The sequence below is a fragment of the Cervus elaphus genome, chromosome 31, assembly GCF_910594005.1.
Source record: "Cervus elaphus chromosome 31, mCerEla1.1, whole genome shotgun sequence".
In the NCBI taxonomy this organism is placed as follows: domain Eukaryota; kingdom Metazoa; phylum Chordata; class Mammalia; order Artiodactyla; family Cervidae; genus Cervus; species Cervus elaphus.
Window position 1 is genome coordinate 22,961,164 of NC_057845.1, and position 21,208 is coordinate 22,982,371.

General features: G+C 37.4%; 1 protein-coding gene across 1 annotated transcript in view; it reads left to right on the top strand.

Annotated features, from left to right (window-relative positions):
* The window catches only part of LOC122687299 (translation initiation factor IF-2-like), a 48,593-nt gene extending 46,724 nt beyond the window's left edge, over positions 1–1,869 (top strand). The window contains exon 5 of the mRNA XM_043892654.1: positions 1,746–1,869. The gene's annotated coding sequence lies outside the window, so the exon portion shown is untranslated. The remainder of the gene's footprint in view (positions 1–1,745) is intronic.
* The last annotated feature ends 19,339 nt before the right edge of the window (positions 1,870–21,208 follow it).

The following is a 21,208-nucleotide window of genomic DNA, read 5'->3' on the forward strand; positions in this document are numbered from 1 at the left end:
CTACGAGTGTTTGCTTTATACACATACAAGGGATTAGACAGTGGTAGACTGCTGATATTTCATCCTTTAACTTGTTTTATCTATTATAAAAGTAATACACGTTTATTGTGAAGAAATTAAAAAATACAGATAAGGAAAAAGAATAAAAGTAACCTGTACCTGGAAGAAGAATTACTATATTTATTTTTGTGTAATTTTAAAACAAAAATTCAGTTACACAGAGCGTAATGTTGTTTCCTGTTTTATCACTTAATATATAATATTGTATATTATTCCCTGAAACTTAATTCCCTTATATAATATTTTAGTGGCTATGTAGTATGTAATGACATGCTTATGGCTAAGTATGTGTACATATCCTCTCTTTTTTTTTTTTTCTCATTAGGAAAAATTCTATACTTGGAATTGCTACATCAAGGGGCATACAGCATTTTAAGAAGTACAAGTTTTTAGCTTCATTGAAATGTAATTGACAGAAAATAAACTGCATGTTTCAGTTCAGTTCAGTTCAGTCGCTCAGTCATGTCTGACTCTTTGCGACCCCATGAGTCGCAGCACGCCAGCCCTCCCTGTCCATCACCAACTCCCGGAGTTTACTCAGACTCATGCCCATCAAGTCGGTGATGCCATCCAGCCATCTCATCCTCTGTCATCCCCTTCTCCTCCTGCCCCCAACCCCTCCCAGCATCAGGGGCTTTTCCAATGAGTCAACTCTTCGCATCAGGTGGCCAAAGTATTGGAGTTTCAGTTTCAGCATCAGTCCTTCCAATGAACACCCAGGGCTGATCTCATTTAGGATGGACTGGTTGGATCTCCTTGCAGTCCAAGGGACTCTCAAGAGTCTTCTCCAACACCACAGTTCACATATGTGTACCCCCATTAAGTCAGCACCACAATTAAGATCATGCTGTTTTGTAATCCCATCTTCTTATAACTTTTCACAACTATTCCCAGGCAACCACTGATCTGTTTACTCTCCCTTTTGATTAATTTGCATTTACTACATTTTTATGCTTATAGAATCACACACTATGTATTCCTTTTTGTCTGGGTTCTTATACTCAGCACAGTTATCTTGAAATTCATTAGTGTTGTTTATATCAACAGTATACCATTTTTTGTTGTTGAGTGCTGAGTAGTAAATGTTCCATTGTATGGATATACCATAATTCATTCACTATTGATGGGAATTTGAGTTGTTTCAAGTTTTTGGCTATTAAAAATAAAATTGCTTTGGACATTGGTGTAGAAGTCTTTCTATATACATAAAATATTTGATATTTATTACCAAATTTTTTGCTGGGAAGGTTACATAGGTAATATATTGAAACCGACAAGGCTTAATATGAAACTAGCAATTTTTTTTTTTTTTTCTTTTTAAGAAACTTTGGAAATATATCTTTGGGAGGATTTAGAATTTTTAGATGGAACTTTATTGGATTAATTTGATAGAAATTTGAAATTAACAGGTTACTAAGTGCTTCTTCGCAACTATGAACCTTTTTCACAGTGTGTTTTCTTGAATCATCTACTTTTATCAAGTAAAGTGTTGTCTAAGAAGCAAAAATCTGTTGCTTGCCTTTAGTGGTAAATTAGTATTTCATAAACAACTCATATTTCTCTGTGAAATGACTCTATTGAACTTGAACAAGAAAAGATACTAAGAAAGTTTACAGAACTTCACAAAAGATACTGCAGAATCTGGTTTGGAATAGATGCCAAACTCTTTTTTTCCTCTTCCTAAGATACTCACTAGATAGAAGGAGGAGCGGGAATCTGAAGACTCCAAATGACATCAGAGTTACTTTTCAGCAGCCTTCTCAATTTCCTTTCTCAGAAAGCAGAGACTCCCAGCCTTGGAGATGGACGGTGAGAATGTTTTTCCTGAGATCTTAAGCTTAATCATTGTGACTTCAGTATATTTCAGACAGTCTTTTCTTGGTTATAAATGAGCTTATAATTACCAGATTTGTATTTTGTGCTTTATCTGTGCAAATAACTTCATTATGCAGTGTGTGTGTATGTGTGTTTTTAATTGAGTAGGATATGATCTTATAACTAAGGAACTTACAGGGAAAGAATAAATATAGGTAAATAAGTATCATCAAACAATAGGAAGAGGTTAAATGCCATAAGAAAGACACAGACAACATTCTTGAGAATTCAGAGGTGTAGATTACTTCTGGAGAGAGTGATTGAGATGCTTAACAGAAGAACAGCATTTACGTTAATGATACTTTTGTTTTTTTACCAGAAAAAACAAAAATTATTTGTTTTTTTTAACCAGAAACCAGGGAGAATGGACAGTTAATATAAATAGCAATCGGATTTCAGATAAAAAGTTAATTATCATTTGGAGGAAAAATAGGAGTATGTTTGGTTTTGTGGGTTTATTATAGTATAAGTCAGTGATTACTTTTTGAATTATATAAAATGGTTACCTCTTCCAAGGCAGATAGTAGTATTTCAGCATTTCTGAGAAGTGATTTAAAAATCTGATTAAATTATCATGAGTAGATGGGCAGTGCTGCAGAAAGAGATAAGTGAGTGGCTAATTCTACTTGGACTTAACCTACTTGTTTTCTAGTATAGCTAGAACCTAAATGAATTTGTCATGTCTTAAGTTCTTGGGCCTTGTGCTGCTTATACATGGACAGAAGAACTATAAGTAAACAGGGAAAAGGCACAGTGACTAATTATTGTGGTCATAATTAGTTGTGAAGAGTTCAGCTAACTGAAAACTCTGTTTTAGAAGAGTTTTATGGACCCTGATGTTTCAGTAGGTGGATGGCAACTTTGAGCCAGATTTGTTCTCTACCTGTAGGCATCATATGGTTGGCACAGTGATAATACTAACTCCTTTTTCTTCACTGTTCTAATTATGTTCAGAAAATCTAGTGGTGAGGTTTTTCTTTCAATTATTCTACTTCCCTTTTATTTTTAATTACTGTGTGTATTCTTTCTTGTAATTTAGTCAAGGAAATCTTTAAAACATTATACTTATTAAACAAAAACACTATAAAATTATTAGTGGTTATTGGTTGCTAGTCATTTATTCACATATTCAGTTATCTTTTTCCTCAACCTTTTATTTATAAATATTAAAAGTTCTTTTACTCAAGTATAATTATGTGTTGATATCTGTTTGATAGTCTGAAATCTGCTCTTATATTTGTTGAAACATAGTTGATGTTAAATCCTAATTCTTGACTTTTAATTTTGTTAAAATGAAAATTCTAACAATTCATATTCTTGTGACCATCAAGATATAATTATGTCTTGTTTGTTGCTCTTAATTTATCACCACCTTTGTTTTGTGGTAAGCTCCAACCACTTTTGACAGTTGGTAAATAAATTGTTATCACCAGATGGTAAACATACATAGCCAATAAATTGGCCTTGAAAAATGACCAAATTTAGGTCTTTGTTCCAGATAGGAGATAGATTATTTATAATACATGGTGAACAACTTTCAAAGCAATTAAATTTGAATTATTAGTGACTATCTCTGTCATTTATATATGTTTTTAAATATTTAAGATTTTAAAAGTGAATATGTTAAGTGTATTGTTTCTGTGGTATGTCTTGTTGAACAGTTTTTCCTTTTGAATGAGGAACTCATGGCCAAATAAGTTTGGGAGAAGTTGAATCATATTATAAAATACCTATTCACTAGGCCTTCCATTAGCCAGTGGGCTATCAGTCTCCAATAGGAAAATCTTGAATATATATAGTATATGACAGAATAGATTGAAGACTCTGAGCTAATGTATTAATGTTTCATAAGGTTTTACTATGGTTTGTAATACAGCTCCACTTGGAAACCAGTTATGTTATATTTTTAAGTATAGTAATGTCCTGAATAAGAAGTCAAAGAGGATGATTAGGAAAGAAGGAAAAGTATTTAATTAATAATATTGTAAAACATATGAAACATGAGTGTTTATAAAGCTTCTTAATGTCTTAGACCAAGATTTCACCCTTTATTGTATTTTAAAGGGCTCCATGTATTTTCTGTGCTCTGTTCATCTTAGTGTGTAACATATATAAGCTAATTTTGATAAATATTGATAATATAAAAGTTAATATCTTGAGTAGAAGTGGATTATTGGCCATAACTCAGTTTAGCTTAAAACACTTGAATATAATCATTTTCTAAGGGGAGTTTTATTGTTATATCTCATGATTTCTCATTGGGAAGCATGCTTTTTTGTACATTATTTTTTTCCTAGTTTGATTAAATTGTTGATGACTATTTCAACAGATGTCTAAAGTGTTAAAAACTTTTTTGTCATATAAAGTATCTATGTGAAGAAACAAAAATGTGGGCCAGTAATTTAGCTGATTCTATCAGTTTGGGTTACCAGGTTGGAAGTGAGGCTAATTGTCAACATGGGAAATCTTCCCTGAATTTTATAAAGCTTTATATAACTTTATATAACTCCTCAAAGTAAGATTTTTAGGAAATAATGCTTTTAAAAAGTATTTCAACTTCTACACAAAGGTTTCAGTGAGAAACCTTTGTACCTGCTATTGGTGAAATCAAGATCAGTCCAGAATCTGGGTGAGTCATTGGGATTGATTGAATTCATTGCCATAAACTAACCTGGCTATCTCACTTATACTTCCCTGGCTTCATGGATGACCTGGGCAAGAAAATTTGGACGTTCCGCTCAAATAAGCCATTGTTAGTTCCCAACGTAGCTTCCACCCAATCGTTAGTTTCCTTTCCCATGGCCAGCATTTTGGTTCAGAGTTCTTTTCTCATCTGGAGCTCTTGTGCTGCTAAGCCTCCATACTGAAGTCTTTGCTTCAGTCTCTCACAGGTGCTAGATCTTGCCAAGACTCCACTCTGCTGTGTTACTTCTTTGATCAAAATAATTCAGTTATGCCAGTAGCAAAATGACCATAAAAAAAATATCAAGACTTTCTTCAATCAATCCTGATTTACCATTACAGTGGGAAGCATTCATATAATTAACATTTTTCTGAATTTGATGTCTATAAAAATTGATTTTCCATAAGTTTTTTTTCCTTAATACTTTAGTGGATATCACTAACGTTATTTTAGGAGGAAAATTCCCACTATACCAAGCCTCTGTGTCAACTAAGGTTTTTTCCCCTCTACCATGAAAGGTTTCAAATGAATTAATTAAAATAATTTTAAAATGTATTGGTTTAAGTGTCAATTCACTTTCTCTTCTTACACAGATCCTGGTTTGTTTTTTCTTAATTAACTGTGTTGAATCTGATATTTTCCTTGATTCTCTGGTACATTTTGCCCTTCAACCATGTGGCCTATGGTTTGCATATCTGAAATTGGTGTGATTCTGACAGTAGAGCTTATTATGTACTTTATTTAGATAATTAGAATTTCTCCATTCTAGATTAGAGCTATGCTAGTAATTTTCAAACCCTGTTTATTTTCTTTTTTGCATTTACTTTTAGAGAAATTGTTGATAATTCAATCTGTGCAAGCTTCTGCATAGTAAGTCACTCAGTCGTTTTCCGACTCTGTGTGACCCCATAGACTGTAGCCCGCCAGGCTCCTCTGTCCATGGGATTCTCCAGGCCAGAATACTAGAATGGGTTGCCATGCCCTTCTCCAAGGGGTCTTCCCGACCCAGGGATTGAACCCACGTCTCTTATGGTTCCTGCATTGGCAGGTGGTTTCTTTACCACTAGCGCCATCTGGGAAGCCATGCAAGCTTCTAGCTTGAAGCTTTTATTTCCTGCTATTGCTACCCTTCATCCCCACCATCTTGCAGCCTGTGTGCTAAGCTTCTCAAAATATTTGTGGTGGAGTACTAGTTTTTGTTTGGTTGTTTTCACTTCATTATGTTAGTAGCTTACTTGTACTGTGCTTTTCAAAAGCTCCTGTCTAAGGAAGATTGAAAATTAAGAAGCATACTTACAAATTATACATCCAAATCTTTGATCATTAAATTCAAAAGACAGCAAATTACTTTGTCAAATTGTATGAAAGTTTAGATCCCCTGGGGGAAGAAATGGCAACCCACTCCAGTATTCTTGCCTCAGAAATTCCAAGGCCAGAGGAGCCTGGCGTGCAGTAGTCCCTGGGGTTGCAAAGAGCTGGACATGACTGAGCAACTGAGCACAGAATTACTTGTAATTTTTGTCCTTTAAGTGAATTGCCTAGTTTCTGGAACACACTGTACTGTTCTGCTACCCGGCTCAGATGATGCCCCTCCCACTTTTAGGATGCTTTTAGCTTCTTTTCTAATTGGCAAAGCCTCCCTTGTGTTAGAGTCAATTTGCATACCACCTCTGTGGAGTATCTTCACTAAGAAAAGCATTGCCTGCCTTTTCATCCCATCTTCTTCCCAAGAATTTGCCCTTCCATGCTTTTTACACTTTGTTCATGCCTCCTCTTATAGTAGTATTTCATTATGTCACTGATTATATTTTTTTCAGTATGTCCAATATTGTGGGTCCACTAAAGGCTGGTCTATCACTTAGTTACTCTTCTATCTTCAGCTCTCAACATAGCAGCTTCTTTACAAATATATGTGGAGTCATTGCTTCTTGTAAATTCAGAATAGCAGTGACTATCTCAAGATGGGAGATATTTCATATCCCCTGTAATCTTTTTAAAAGGTCATCCTTTTATTTTTCCCCTAGTGTTTTGGAAGCATTTCTGCACAGAGAACAATGTTTATCAGTCACAGTTATAACGTAAATTCTTGAAAATTAGAAAGTAGAGATTTCATCTGAAGATTAAAACCAAGATTGTGCTTCTCAGGAAGTTTCTTTGCTTTAGTAAAGCAGCAGCAGTTTTCAAACTTCTTGCCTCAGGACCCTTTTGTGCTCTTAAAATATTGAGGGACCCCAGAGAGTTTTTGTCTAGAGGGTCATATCAACCAGTATTTGCTATATTAGAAATTTTAAACTGAGAAAAATTTTAAAACACAGGATTACACAAGTATGCGTTCCAGGAGTCGTCAACAGAGTGCTGCACATCCTATAGCCCTAGACAGCTCCATTGTAGACTTAGAAGGGAAAGAGACAAGAAGGCAGATAGCAGTTTGGTGTTAGAAAGTAGTGTTGACTTCATGTGCCTCCTGAATGGATCATGCATGGGTTGCCTCGGAGTCCCTGGGCCACACTCTGGGAACTGCTGCTTTATAAGAATTCACTTTAGTTGCCAACAGAATATTCTGTATTTTTTATTTTGATCATGTTGTAACCTAGCTATTGTGTTTATAGATTAATAAATTGTTGGGTTTTTTTTTTTTTAAAGTATCTGCGAGGTCTATCATGTTACCCACTCTTCTATTAATGTCTAGACATAGAATGTGCTGGAGCTTATTACCAGTGTTGGCTTGGCAGCTGTAAGAAGGAGCTGCTTACTCAAGGAGAAGTCATTTTATTTGTGGATACTCATTAAGGTCATTCCTAGTTATGCCCTGTCAGTACCCTGGCTTTTACGTGCTAGCCCTTTTTATGACTAATGAACTTCCAAATACTTCTTCTGTGATGATTCTCCTTACCCCAGAGGGCTTGGAGGTTTGGTCATTTTCCTATTTCACAAAGTAAAGTTTATCTCATTTTCAGTGGAGTGGGAAGTCTTCCCTTCGAGACCTTTCCTTCTTCTCTCCTTTGTGTGACCTTCCCCTCCACTTGCCTCAACATGATCCGCGATGCTGGCTCTCCTTTCCTGGGAGTACAGTCTGCTCTCTGGCAGATAGTGACTTGGCCCTAGTGACTCCTGTTCTTTGTCACTCTCTACCCTCTTACCTTGGCTGATACTCTGTTAAATTCTTTCTGAGGTCTTAGCGGGACAGTCAGTCTCCTGGAGTATTTGACGACTCCCTTCAAATTAAAAGGGGACTGGGTCTTCCGGGAGAGTCCTGGGCTTGCATGGTATAAACCTGTCAGCCGCGCGGGAGCGCCAAGATGGCGGCTCGTTCAGACTCCTGTTCGTTCGCTGACAGCTCCATCCTGTTTACTCATCAGTCTTCTTATTGTGCGTTGGTGTCATCGTGTGAGCTGTAATTTGGGGCTTTATCTTTATGAGTGACAAACTAGAAGCACAAAGCTGATAGAATGTCGGGGACTTTTTATTTTTTAATTCTGTGTCCTAAACATAGTAAGCAGTCAGTAAACGTCTGCTAAGTTAATTTTATTTTCATTAGTGTTGATGAAACTCTGAGCTCCAGCAATGACTTTATGGTTTAAGCCAGCCCTCTCTCCCTTATTGGAGAAGGAAACGGCAACCCCCTCCAGGGTTCTTGCCTGGGAAATCCATGGACGGGGAGCCTGGCAGGCTACAGTCCGTAGGGTCACAAAGAGTCGGACATGACGGAGTGACTGACCATGCACATCTCTCCCTTGTAGGCAAGGGAACTCTGCCATCACACTCTTCTGAAAAAGTACATGTTGCTGCCTTATAAGCAAAATCCTTACCTGGTACTTAGTGAGGAATGCTATTTGAAATATACAAATTTCAAATCTCCAAGAGAATCTGATTCTGACTCTTTGTTAAATACCTTTAGTTTTCTTGTAAATTCATACATCATATTGCCACGTATTCTACAAACCTCATGATTTGTAGATTATTTTCTTTTTTTTACTTAATGAACTTGTATTAAAAATACCCTATTTTGTAACACTGTTTATGTTAGATATATTGCTATCCAAATATTTAAACCAGGTTTCATTGTTTTTCAGAGTTGTCTTTTTCTTTAACTGTCCTGCTCCTGCCTTATTTTGACTTTCTTCTCTGGACTAATTTGTCTCAATTTCTTTCCCCTCCAAGCCATCAGCAGCTCTACAACTCTTTGTTTTTTGTTTTTGTGTTCTAACATTCGTTTAGTCACACCATTGCCTGTAAACCTCCTACTGCTCACCAGATAAATGCCAGCTCCTTGACATGACCTTGATTCGGAGTCCTTGGTCCCAATTGTGTTTTCAGCCTAATCTCTAGTCACATTGGACCACTGCTTCCTGTATCCCACTGAACAGTTCCCTGCCTTGGAGTGCTGTTTTTGAACCTAGAGTGACTGCCATTCTCTTTGCCTCCTCATTTTTTAACCATCATTGATCACCTCCTTGGGCATAGCACCGCCCACTGTGTTCCACTGGACTTCTTACAAACCTCAGCCTTAGCATTTAGCACATATAGCCTGTCTCCTTTTCATAGTGACTAAAGGAAACTTCACATGTACTGTTCACGCTCGTGTTATATACTTACTAGGTATACTTTACCCTTTTCCTGCCCCATTTGGGAAACTGTATCTCAGTGGTCCCCAACCTTTCTGGCATCAAGGACAGGTTTCATGGAAGACAGTTTTTCCTCAGACTGGGGGAAGGGGCGGGGAATGGTTTCAGAAGATTCAAACACATAACATTTATCATGCACTTTATTTCTATTATTATTACATTGTGATATATATTGAAATAATTATACAACTCACCATAATGCAGAATTAATGGAAGCCCTGAGTTTGTTCTCCTGCAACTAGGTGGTCCCATCTTAGGGTAATGGGAGAGCGATGGGGAGCAGCTGTAAATACAGATGAAGGTTCACTCACTTGTCTGTTGCTGACCTCCTGCAATTAGGCCTGGTTCCTAACAGGCCACTGACTGGTACTGGTCCATGGCCTGGGTGTTGGGGACCCCAGGCATATCCACATTCAAGTGAGTTAGTTTGGTTGCCACTCAGCATAAACTTGAACTCAAGCCTATTTTTTCAGACAGGTATAATTTGCAATAACGCAGGAGGAGAAGGGGACAACAGAGGATGAGATGGTTGGGTGGCATCACCTACTCGATGGACATGGGTTTGGGTGGACTCCAGGAGTTGGTGATGGGCAGGGAGTCCTGCCGTGCTGCGGTTCATGGGGTCACAAAGAGTCGGACATGACTGAGCAACTGAACTGAACTGAACTGATTGGACCTTAATGCATTTTATACCTTATACTAAATACTCTTTACAACTAATTATGGCATATCTTACATATGATGAGAAACTGACATGTCACAGGTTACACTGATTTTAGGTTATTGCATTTTAAGTATTATAGCTCTTTCTTCACGTAGATTATTTCCTGAGAGCTGTAGCTACTAAATTAAATTTTAAGGGCACTGCAGAGAAGACGCACACCCTCTGCTGGCATTAATACCTTCTTTTTTGGCCTACTTTGGAAATACTATAACATTACAATAAAAAAAGATGTCTTGCTGATTTATAACAAGGCTGAGACTGCCTTATCCTATGTAAAACACTATTCTGATATTTTCCCCCTCTTACCAGTGTATTCATCATGTTAGGAATAAGAACTTTAATAAACATATCATGCAATTTTTTTACTTATTTTAATTTTAGTAAGCTGTATGCAACATGCATGAAGTTTATGACTTAACCAGCTAAAAGCTCATTCTTTAAAAATAAATTGAAATTGAGAGATTAATGTCGATGAAAATACTTCCTTAGTCTTAATGTATCACTTGCAGCAACTCTAAAATATAAAGAAATAGAATTTAAGTTTTATATACTCTACACTACAATATGATCTAGAAAAAAAAAAAAAATCCCACGCAAAATCTTTGATCGCAATGGGAGGGTTTGGTTTTAAGGACTAATAGCTGCCTCATCCTTTGTGATTGCTTGCTTGCATAATTTGTTATGAAGAAAGGCTTCTAGGTAAACTGTCTCCCGAATGCTTGTGATTTGTTCTGTTCTGCTTGGGAAGGGTTAAGAGGAGACAACATCCTGTCAAAGACCTTGTTTTTAATTTTGCTTTGCACACTGGCACAGATCCTGCTAAGAGCAGCCCAGATTAGTTCGGAAAACCTTTGAAGAGATTTAAGATGTCCTTCAGCCAGTTTGAAGGTTTTTGTCTTGCAAATCCAGTACAAGGGCGCCTGCAGGCATCTCGACCCTTGCTGCGCTGCTGATGAGGCTCAAGGTCACACTAACCCGCCCTGTGACATTCAACAACAACAAAAAATTATGCGGTGAAACTGCTTCAGCATTCAACCAACCAACAACTTCCTTTAGTGAGGAACTGAGGAAGAAGTCTATTTTTTCCCCCTCTTTTTCTTGTTTTTGGGGGGGCTCTGTGAATTTTTGCTGTAGGAAATAATCCTGGATTTCTGGTGTGTGTGATGACAAGGTCATTTCTTAATTAGAACACATGTAAAGAACAAAGCTAAATGGCTTCAAAACAGCTTTGTAGTTGATGGAGAGGATTTAAATTATTTAAAGAGATAGTCACCCATGTATGATGGAAGCTGAATTCTAAAGGCATTAACTCCTTCATTCCTGTCTCTTTGCCATTACTTTGAATTCCTTTAGAAGATTGCAATGTAAACTTAAGAATGTACAAATGTTTTTTTTTTTTTAAGGAGGAAACATAATTTATAAATAAAATTGTTGGATAAACTTCATAGGAGAAGTTTTCTCCCCATGCCGTTCACCTCTTGGAAATTTTGTCAGGTGGCTTGACTGAGGAAGTAGGAATTAGAAACTTTTTCTGCTGTTAACTGATTTATTTTTAATTGGTTGAGGAGGGTTGAAAAAAGTACTCCTTTATTACCTCACCTTCTCTTCTTCACTTTTACACATGTGACTCGGAATTTTAGTAAATCAATTTACCTTGAAAGTAAAAGTTGCTCAGTCGTGTCCGACTATTCGCAACCCCATGGATTGTAGCCCGCCAGGCCCCTTTGTCCATGGGATTCTCCTGGCAAGAATACTGGAGTAGGTAGCCATTCTTGAGTCTTTAGAGAATATAGCACCCATCATTCAGTTTCTCAGCTTTCAGAGAATTGGTATAAAAAGACACATGTGTTTTTCCTCAGGAAGGAGAAAAGCAATTTTAGTTTCAAATAGCCTCTAAGAAAGTTGTTTGTTAACATACGGACTTGTTTAAGGCACGATGAAACCGTGTGCATAAACACTTACCAGCCATACTGGCTTCCCTCTCTTCTGTGGGACTGTTCCTCCTCTGTTGCCTGTGAGTGCTAACTACAGGACATCAGTTGGAAAGAGTCCAAATAAACTGGCTTTCTAAGCTTGAGACTTAATGCGTATCACCTCTGTAGGATTAGAGCCAAATAATCTAAGAAATTTTTACAGTTGATACTTTTTTGGGTAGATCAGGTACAGAAGCACTTGAAGTTATTTCTTTATACACAAAATCATGTCTCTAGAGAAACTTCAATTCAACATTATAATATTAACATAAAGCTTTCTTGGCATTTGGTTGTTTCTTTCTTAAAGAAGATGCTTCTTCTAAGTGTAACTAAAGTAGAACCAGGGCATATACTTCTGGAAAGTGGACATAACATACTGGGCCCACAGATAATGAAGCTTCCCGGGATGACATGGTGAATGGTATTAGAAGAACAGTTTAGAACTGTCTAGACTTCTTATTCTGGACCATTTTCCTCCTGTCAAGAAGCCGAATCTCTAGGTCCACCCAGGAAAGTAAAAAGGTGTATACACTTTTAGGTTATGGCTGTTGGAGAGGATTTTAGGTTTGCCAAAAGCAAAGCCTGGAGGGGAATCTGTCTGCAAGGAAATGGCAGTGTGATTCTGTGCGTCCCTGCCCTTGCCTGGAGTCTGGTGTGCCCTTCTGGCATGTATGACCCACGCTCACCTGCTAGTCATTTCTAATTTACTGTCCTAATTCATCGATTTGTTATCACTAATTGTTCTTCATTTACTTCTGTGTAGTTTCCAGTACCTAAAGGGTTGAAAGGTTGCTGTAATTGGCACCCGCAGCTGCTCTTTCTTTTGACAGGGGATAATTTCGCAGCCTATGCTTTGTGTGACAGCTGCCTAATTGGGCATTCTCCCCTTGTAGCAAGCCTGCCTCCTCCAGCCTCCCTGCTGACAAATGGTGGTGGATTATAGATGAGGACACGCTGACCCATTCGACCTTGCTGAGACAGCGGGGAGGGGCCTCCTGCTACTTGAGGGAAGCTTTAGGTCATTTAGAGGACAAGGTCACCAGCCAGGTGGGGAAATGACATGATACCACATGTCAGTGGCTGATGACATGGTCACTGTGTCAAGGACGAAGGCATCAGTATCGGTTAAACATTATTGCAGGGCTTCATTGAAGGCCTGGTATTTCTTAATTGTTCTGCTGTTTTGTTTTGTTTTTAAGAAAAAGGAAGAGTGCAAAATAAGACATGTATTTTAGCAGTGTTAAGGCAAGTGTGTACATGAAAACAGAGCTGGTTTAGAAAGCTTCCTCATAAGTTTCTCCAGTCATCTAGAATGTTTTGTTCTTAATTCTTATTTAGCTTGTAATCCCTTGACTATCAGTACTTTTCAAGACTTATTTGAAAATTAAGGCAGACAAATGAAAATGAGGTATTGTATATTGGTAAACATTTAACAACTTCCTTTATCATGCTAACTCAGTGATTGGCACATCTTTTAATATTTTGAATAAAAGGAGAATAAGCCAAGTGAAAATGCTTAATTGAAAGGAACCTCAAAACTCTAGGCTTAGGAGATCAAAAATAGCACCATAACATAAGTATAAAATTTTAAAGATTTTTTTTAAGTAATTTTTGAGACCCGAAAATATTTTTTAATACCTTGGGATTATATTTAATGTAAGAGCAAAAAGCTAAATGAAGATCTTTTAGATATCTTTTCATTGTTGGTAATACACAAGCTTTTCTTGGATAAGTAGATTTGAACTATATAATACCCTTTTTAAAGTGTAAAATCTTAAGGATCCCTGCTGTTAACCCTATGTTAATACTTGAGAGATTAAGTCCATATAAACTGTATTGGATAGTGCAAATCTTGTTTTAAAAACAAAGGACAGTTTAATGCAAAAATTACTGATCATGATTCTCGTTTTCTGGGAAAAACAAAAAACTAATTACTGTTAGGTACTGTTGAATCTAAGCCCTCACTTCAACAGGAACTAATTTCATACCCCTGAGGTAAAAACTATCAGTGGTAAAAGTGTGATGAATTAGTTCAGTGAAGTAGACACATCTGTATTTTTGTGGCTCGTGCGTGGTGTATGAGTGTGTGTGTGTTTAATTTTGACTGTGCTGTGCATGTGTTTCGCTGCTCTCAAACCCTGACTCAAGCTTGGTGGAGGTTTAATCCTGTGCCCTTGTACACGTAGACTTGATTAGTAGTTGTGGTTATCTCAGCAGAAGACATACCGCCCTCCTCCTTGTATTGGTCGGGACCTGGGCATTGGGGAGTCAAGGCAAAGGAGAAAGAAAAGAGATTTTACATTAGTATTCTATGAAAGCCTTACTGTCTGCAGAACAAATTGATTGCTCCGTGTACCTGTGCTTGGCACCACTGCTGTGAAAGAAAGGTAGGGTTGTAATCTGTTTTATTGTATTACATATTGTGACACTCCAGGAATATTTAACATGCTCTCTTTCTGTGGCACGTGCTGAAAGTCTAAGTTTAAAAAAAAATAGGAAATAAATGAGTGGGAAGTATGGAAGAGGAGGGGGCTATAGCTTTGTTTACTTCAGTCCATGAGAGTTCATTCAAATAAGATAATTCTGCTGAAAGCATCACTGGGAACATAACCTGATTGATAACGAAACCCTATAAAGTGTTCTGAGGCACTAATCTGTTTCACTGCTTGAAATGTGTCAGGCAGAGATGAAATTCGAGCTAATATTATAAGATTATAAGCACAAGATGAATGGGAGAAACCAGGGAGGTGGTTCCGAACCTAATTAGTTTAGGAAATGATTTTTAATTATTTTCCAGTACATTGTATTGTTAAAGGTCCTACATTACATGATGAAGAGAATAGGAAAGAGATTTTCATTAAAAGAAAAAGTAGCCACTCTACCACCTTAAACTATATTAAGGAAATTAAGAAATGTAATTTTTACTTTACTCTTTTACTAGTTTCATTGTATAAACATTATACTGTTTGATTCTGCTGTGGGAAAGGAAATTGAAATGTTTCTCCTAGTTTTTTTTTATTATTATTAATTCTGTGGAATGTTTTTCAGATAGAGACTTGTGTAAAATTTGGGATTTCTAAATAGGAATTGAACAAATGTTTTAATATTTCACAAAATGATTGAAATCCCTGTGATTGGGATCCAGGCATTCATGAGCTGTTGCCGGAGTCACACGCTTCAGGTTATGTGAAAATCTGTACCATGAGGGGAGAGGTGAAATTCCTCTTGTCCAAGTCTCTTGCCACATGTGAACTGCAGGTGCCCTTTGCCTCCTCTGTCCCTGTCGTGTTCCTTTGATTATAATCAGAGCCCTTGATTTAGGGGAGAGAGGAAGCAAAAACAGTTCACTGGTGGATTAAAGTTGTTTTCTATTGTTTACTTTTATGTTCTTAAGATCAGCATATAGCTTAATATTTTTTTGATTACACTTTCCCCCCATTTAAATGTGTGAATAATTGTTCTGTGTGTACTACTTATACATTGTACAGACATTCTGATACTGAAGACTGATGAAATCAGAGACCACAGACATTGGTCTCAACTTATTCCCAAATACTTTTAGAGAAAAACGTGTGAATGGAGAAACATTTTTAAGCATTTGCTTTTTTTGTTTTTATTCAACAAGTTCTTTAATTTTACCAATAATTTTGAGAAATAAGGAATGAACGTAACTATTTTTCATAGTAAGAATGAAAACCATGAAATTAATTAAATTTCCAAGTGATTATCTAGACAACTTGCAAGATTATAAGCATTTGTTAAACAAAAAATACAATACCGAATTCTGATATAAATCATTGATTAACATTAATTGTTTGAGGTCATGTTATCTATTAAGGAAAGAAGGTATTTCCAAAGAACTTCTTTAATTCAGTGGCAAAATTGATTACTAAATATTTTTTTTCAGTGAAATATCAGCCATCAAAATTATTGGTACTGCATTCATTCTTACACTCTGAGTTGTCGGAGGGTTTTTTTGTTTTTGAAAAAATGTGTATTGAGAAAATGTAGAGAACCATAGAACTAAGATTCAAACATTTTATTTTCCAGAATAAAACATGTTCTAAACTCTTTCTCATTCAAATTTTAGTTTTTAATTAAAAAAAATTTTAGTTTTCAATTTGTAATTACCTTAAAAATTTTGAAACATTTGTTATCTTTTACCCTTAAAAAAGAAGAGCATGGAATGTGTATATTTAATGTATAACCAACTCAGAATGGAAAGATAATGAAGGAAGTAGCAAGTAGAAGAAATTTATATTTAAACTCTTTTTTCTTGTGGTGGTGGTTGTAGTTCTTTTGATGGAGTAGGAGATTGTTTTTTTTACAGACAAAAGCTGTGTTCTATGTTTACTAAAATAGACAGGATGCTTAGCACTCTACTTGGGATCTAGTATCCACTCAATAAATACTTGTTAGTCAAAGGAATAAAGAACACTCAGCTGGTCTATCCAGCTACCCTATACACTTGGTTTTTATATTTTTTCTATTTACACTTTCAGCTGTTCTCATCGTAGTAGTTTTCAGCATTTGCTTCTGTTCCAAAAGCATTCTAGGTATTGAAGGAACTAGAATTTGGTGTTTCAGAACCAGAGTAGAAACTGTTTTTGCAGAATTGTTTTTTACTCAGAGTAGTTCAGGTACCGAACTGTGTCTTAAATTGTTTCCTCTCAACACAGACAAGCACAGATATAGACAATCATACTTAGGATTTTTCTTCACCTCACATTGCCTCCAGCCTTTTCCCTCCTATGCGGGTCTGCTGTGATGTTAAATTTTTCAAGCACTGAAATCTGTGTCTTCTTAGAGGCATTCTGTGAGTCTAGGTCTGTTATGCTTACACCAACAAATTATTTTGAACATCCAAGAAAACTGCATTATAACTGCATTAAAACAAGAGAGATTTAAATCTATGGAGAAAACAAACATTTGACTTATCATTATGACTATGACTTGAAGGCATGAGATGAAAGTCATTCATGAGGACAACTTTAAATATGTGGGTGATACTTCCCTCAACTCAGTTAATGAGCGTATTTTTTATTGTTAAGTTTTCAACATTAGCTAGGCTTAGACCAGAGTTTTTGAGTGGTAGAACCTTACAGATCAGTTAATATAAAGGTACATTAACAGATGAGAAAACTAAGCTTTAGACAGGTTGATACATGGTCACTGTTATAAAACTATTTAGTAGCTGAGTCAAAGCAAAAATACAAATTGCTAGCTTTATAAAAAGTGATCACTTTTTCACATGATGTTAACTCTTTACCTGATATTATTCTCCTAAAATAATAATTATGTTGATACTAGCCAACAGTAGTTATACCTGTAGCCACAGTAATTTTAATTCATAACTAAATGGGCTATAAATTTAAGCAAATGGATGTTAAGTCATTATATATATTTATACATATCATTATACATATTTATAATGATACAGTTTCAGTTTGCTTTAGTTTACAATCTGGTAGTGAGTTATACACACACACAGAATTACTGGTTCAGTTCAGTCGCTCAGTCATGTCCGACTCTTTGTGATCCCATGGACTGCAGCATACCAGGCTTCCCTGTCCATCACCAACTCTCAGAGCTTGCTAAAACTCTTGTCCATCGAGTTGGTGATGCCATCCAATCATCTCATCCTCTGTCATCCCCTTCTCCTCCTGCCTTCAACCTTTCCCAGAATCAGGATGTTTTCCAGTGAGTCAGTTCTTCACATCTGGTGGCTAACATTGGAGCTTCAGCTTCAGCATCAGTCCTTCCAGTGAATATTCAGGGTTGATTTCCTTTAGGATTGACTGGCTTGATCTCCTTGAAGTCCAAGGGACTCTCAAGAGTTTTCAGCATCACAGTTTGAAAACATCAATTCTTTGGCACTCAGCCTTCTTTATGGTCCAACTCGCACATCCATACATGCCTACTGAAAAAACCATAGCTTTGACTAGACAGACCTTTGTTGCCAAAGTGATGTCTCTGCTTCAGTTAATATTTAACATTTTATAGCAATATTTTCTTTAATTGTATAATCAAGCTGAGCAGAGAAAGTGGGCAGCGAACTGGGCCTTTGCTAGGTAAAGACCTCCAAGGAGGTATACTGACCAGGCATGGCCCCCTTCAAACATAATTAAATGTTGAATTGATAAATTCAAGAAACACTCTAATTCAGATTGTTCATGGAAAGATCGATCATGGAGTCATCCAGGGGCTAAGAGTTTGGGTTTGCAAATAAGTCCCAACAGTACATGTCAGATGGGTATCCACGTTAAAGACTGAGAGGGTCACTCCAAAAATCAGTTCTTGTCAAGACTGGACTTGCCTTCATCCCACTGGGCTGGTTTTATTTCCAATAGAGAAATGAACAAATAACTAGAGATGTCAGAAAATCAAGTTGACCAAGTATAGGGGCAGTGGGGAAACTAGTGGGCAGTGGAGATGTGGTTTAAGAACTAGACTCATGCTCAATATTAAGTTTATATAAACTATATAAGGTATGGGGATGGGGAGATGGCAGTAAACTGCCATCTAACGGTATAACGGTATAAACTATCGATAAGTGAATCAGGTGCCTCACTTTAGAATGAGGAAATAATTTGAAAAGTGAGAACCCAGAGCTGATAAGGTGAAGTTTAATTTGCTTGAATCTTAGCTTAAAAGTTTCATTGTCTTCAAATGCCTCTCATAGTTTTTAGACTTTTCTTCCTTTAATTATAGGAATTATGTAGCAATGATAGACTTTTGCAGATCCTTAGGACACTGGGGTGATCTGACTTAACAAATGTAAATGCCAAATAAATAGCAATTAACACAACACTTTTCTCTGGACTGCACAAAATAGAGGAATATTAGAGATTTCTTTGGAGAAGGCAATGGCAACCCACTCCTATATTCTTGCCTGGAAAATCCCATGGATGGAGGAGCCTGGTGGGCTGCAGTCCATGGGGTCACGAAGAGTTGGACACGACTGAGCAACTTCACTTTCACTTTTCACTTTCATGCATTGAAGAAGGAGATGGCAACCCACTCCAGTGTTCTTGCCTGGAGAATCCCAGGGATGGCAGAGCCTGGTGGGCTGCCGTCTATGGGGTCTCACAGAGTCAGACATGACTGAAGCGACTTAGCAGCAGCAGCAGCAGAGATTTCTTATGATTTGGCCTGTTTAAATAAAATTTTACCTTTCCATTATACAATACAATACTTGTAATTTTAAATGAAGTGATTATTTCTTTTGATCTTTATAAAAAGGATTTCTTAAAGTTATACCTTATAATCATCTTTATTTGGCTTGCCTGTTAAATTTAAGGGAGACCCCAAGTAGTTCTGTGTGTGTGTGTGTGTATATATATGTGTGTGTGTGTGTGTGTGTATTTCCTAAGCTGCCAGTTGCTTTTTAGTATTATGTATAGAATTAAGCAGTCAGAGAGAAACTACGAATATGTATAGACATCCACTTATTCAGCAAAAATTCATTGTCGCAGATATGCCTGTGGCAAACAGAATAAAACTAATTCTTGTCCTCACAAAACAGTAAGTACCATGTAGTGCTGGAAGACAAGCAGCAAATTAAGTATTAAAAATAACAGCAAGGAAAAGCAAGCAAAGAGAGAAGTCCTAAGACAATTGGTCTCCTGATTTCTCTGCTAGAGGAAAATGGAGAGACCCATTTACAGAAAGAAGGCCATTGGAAAAACCTTGCCTTGGGAAGTAACATTTAAGCTGAGTTGTGGAAGGAGGCAAGGCTTCCCAGGTGTCTCTAATCATAAGGAACCCAGCAGCCAAACAGGAGACTAAGAGACACAAGTTGGATCGCCGGGTTGCGAGGATCCCCTGGAGGTGGGCATGGCAACACACTCCAGAATTCTTGCCGGGAGAATCCCATGGACAGAAGAGCCTGGAGGACTATGGCCCATAGGGCCACAGAGTAGGACAAGACTGAAGTGACGTAGCACACACACGTCGGCAGGTGGAAGAAGGCAAAGGTGAAGCTGTAGGAAGAGCCTTCCTGGCAGAGGCACCTACAACACGCAGAGGCTAGGGGGCCAGAAAGAACTGTCTCTTCTGGTATCGAAGGAGATCTCTGTATTTAGAGTTATGCTTTCCAGATGTTCTACAGTATAGTAGCCATGAGCCACACGGGGCTTGTCCGAATGAGATGCACTGTAAGTGTAAAATACACACCAATTAAGAATTCAATTCAGTCGCTCAGTTGTATCCAACTCTTAGCGACCTCATGAACCGCAGCACGCTAGGCCTCCCTGTCCATCACCAACTCCCAGAGTCCACCCAAACCCATGTCCATTGAGTCAGTGATGCCTTCCAACCATCTCATCCTCTGTCGTCCCCTTCTCCTCCTGCCCTCAATCTTTCCCAGCATCAGGGTCTTTTCCAATGAGTCAGCTCTTTGCATCAGGTGGCCAAAGTACTATAGTTTTAGCTTCAGCATCAGTCCTTCCAGTGAACACCCAGGACTGATCTCCTTTAGGATGGACTGGGTGGATCTCTTTGCAGTCCAAGGGACTCTCAAGAGTCTTCTCCAACACCACAGTTCAAAAGCATCAATTCTTCTTTACTCAGCTTTCTTTATAGTCCAACTCTCACATCCATACATGACTACTGGAGAAACCACAGCCTTGACTAGATGGACCTTTGTTGGCAAAGTAATGTCTCTGCTCTTTAATATGCTGTCTAGGTTGGTCATAACTTTCCTTCCAAGGAGTAAGCGTCTTTTAATTTCATGGCTGCAATCACCATCTGCAGTGATTTTGGAGCCCGAAAAAAATAAAGTCTTACACTGTTTCCGCTGTTTCCCCATCTATTTGCCATGAAGTGATGGGACCGGATGCCATGATCTTATTTTTCTGGATATTGAGCTTTAAGCCAACTTTTTCACTCTCCTCTTTCACTTTTATCAAGAGGCTTTTTAGTTCTTCTTCACTTTCTGCCATAAGGGTGGTGTCATCTGCATATCTGAGGTTATTGATATTTCTCCCGGCAATCTTGATTCCAGCTTGTGCTTCCTCCAGCCCAGCGTTTCTCATGATGTTCTGAAGTTAAATAAGCAGGGTGACAATATACAGCCTTGACGTACTCCTTTTCCTATTTGGAACCAGTCTGTTGTTCCACGTCCAGTTCTAACTGTTGCTTCCTGACCTACATACAGGTTTCTGAAGAGGCAGGTCAGGTGGTTAGTATACAAAAAAGATGTGAAACATCTTAAGGATTTTATATTGATTTCATACTGATGCCATAATATTTTAAATATATCGAGTTA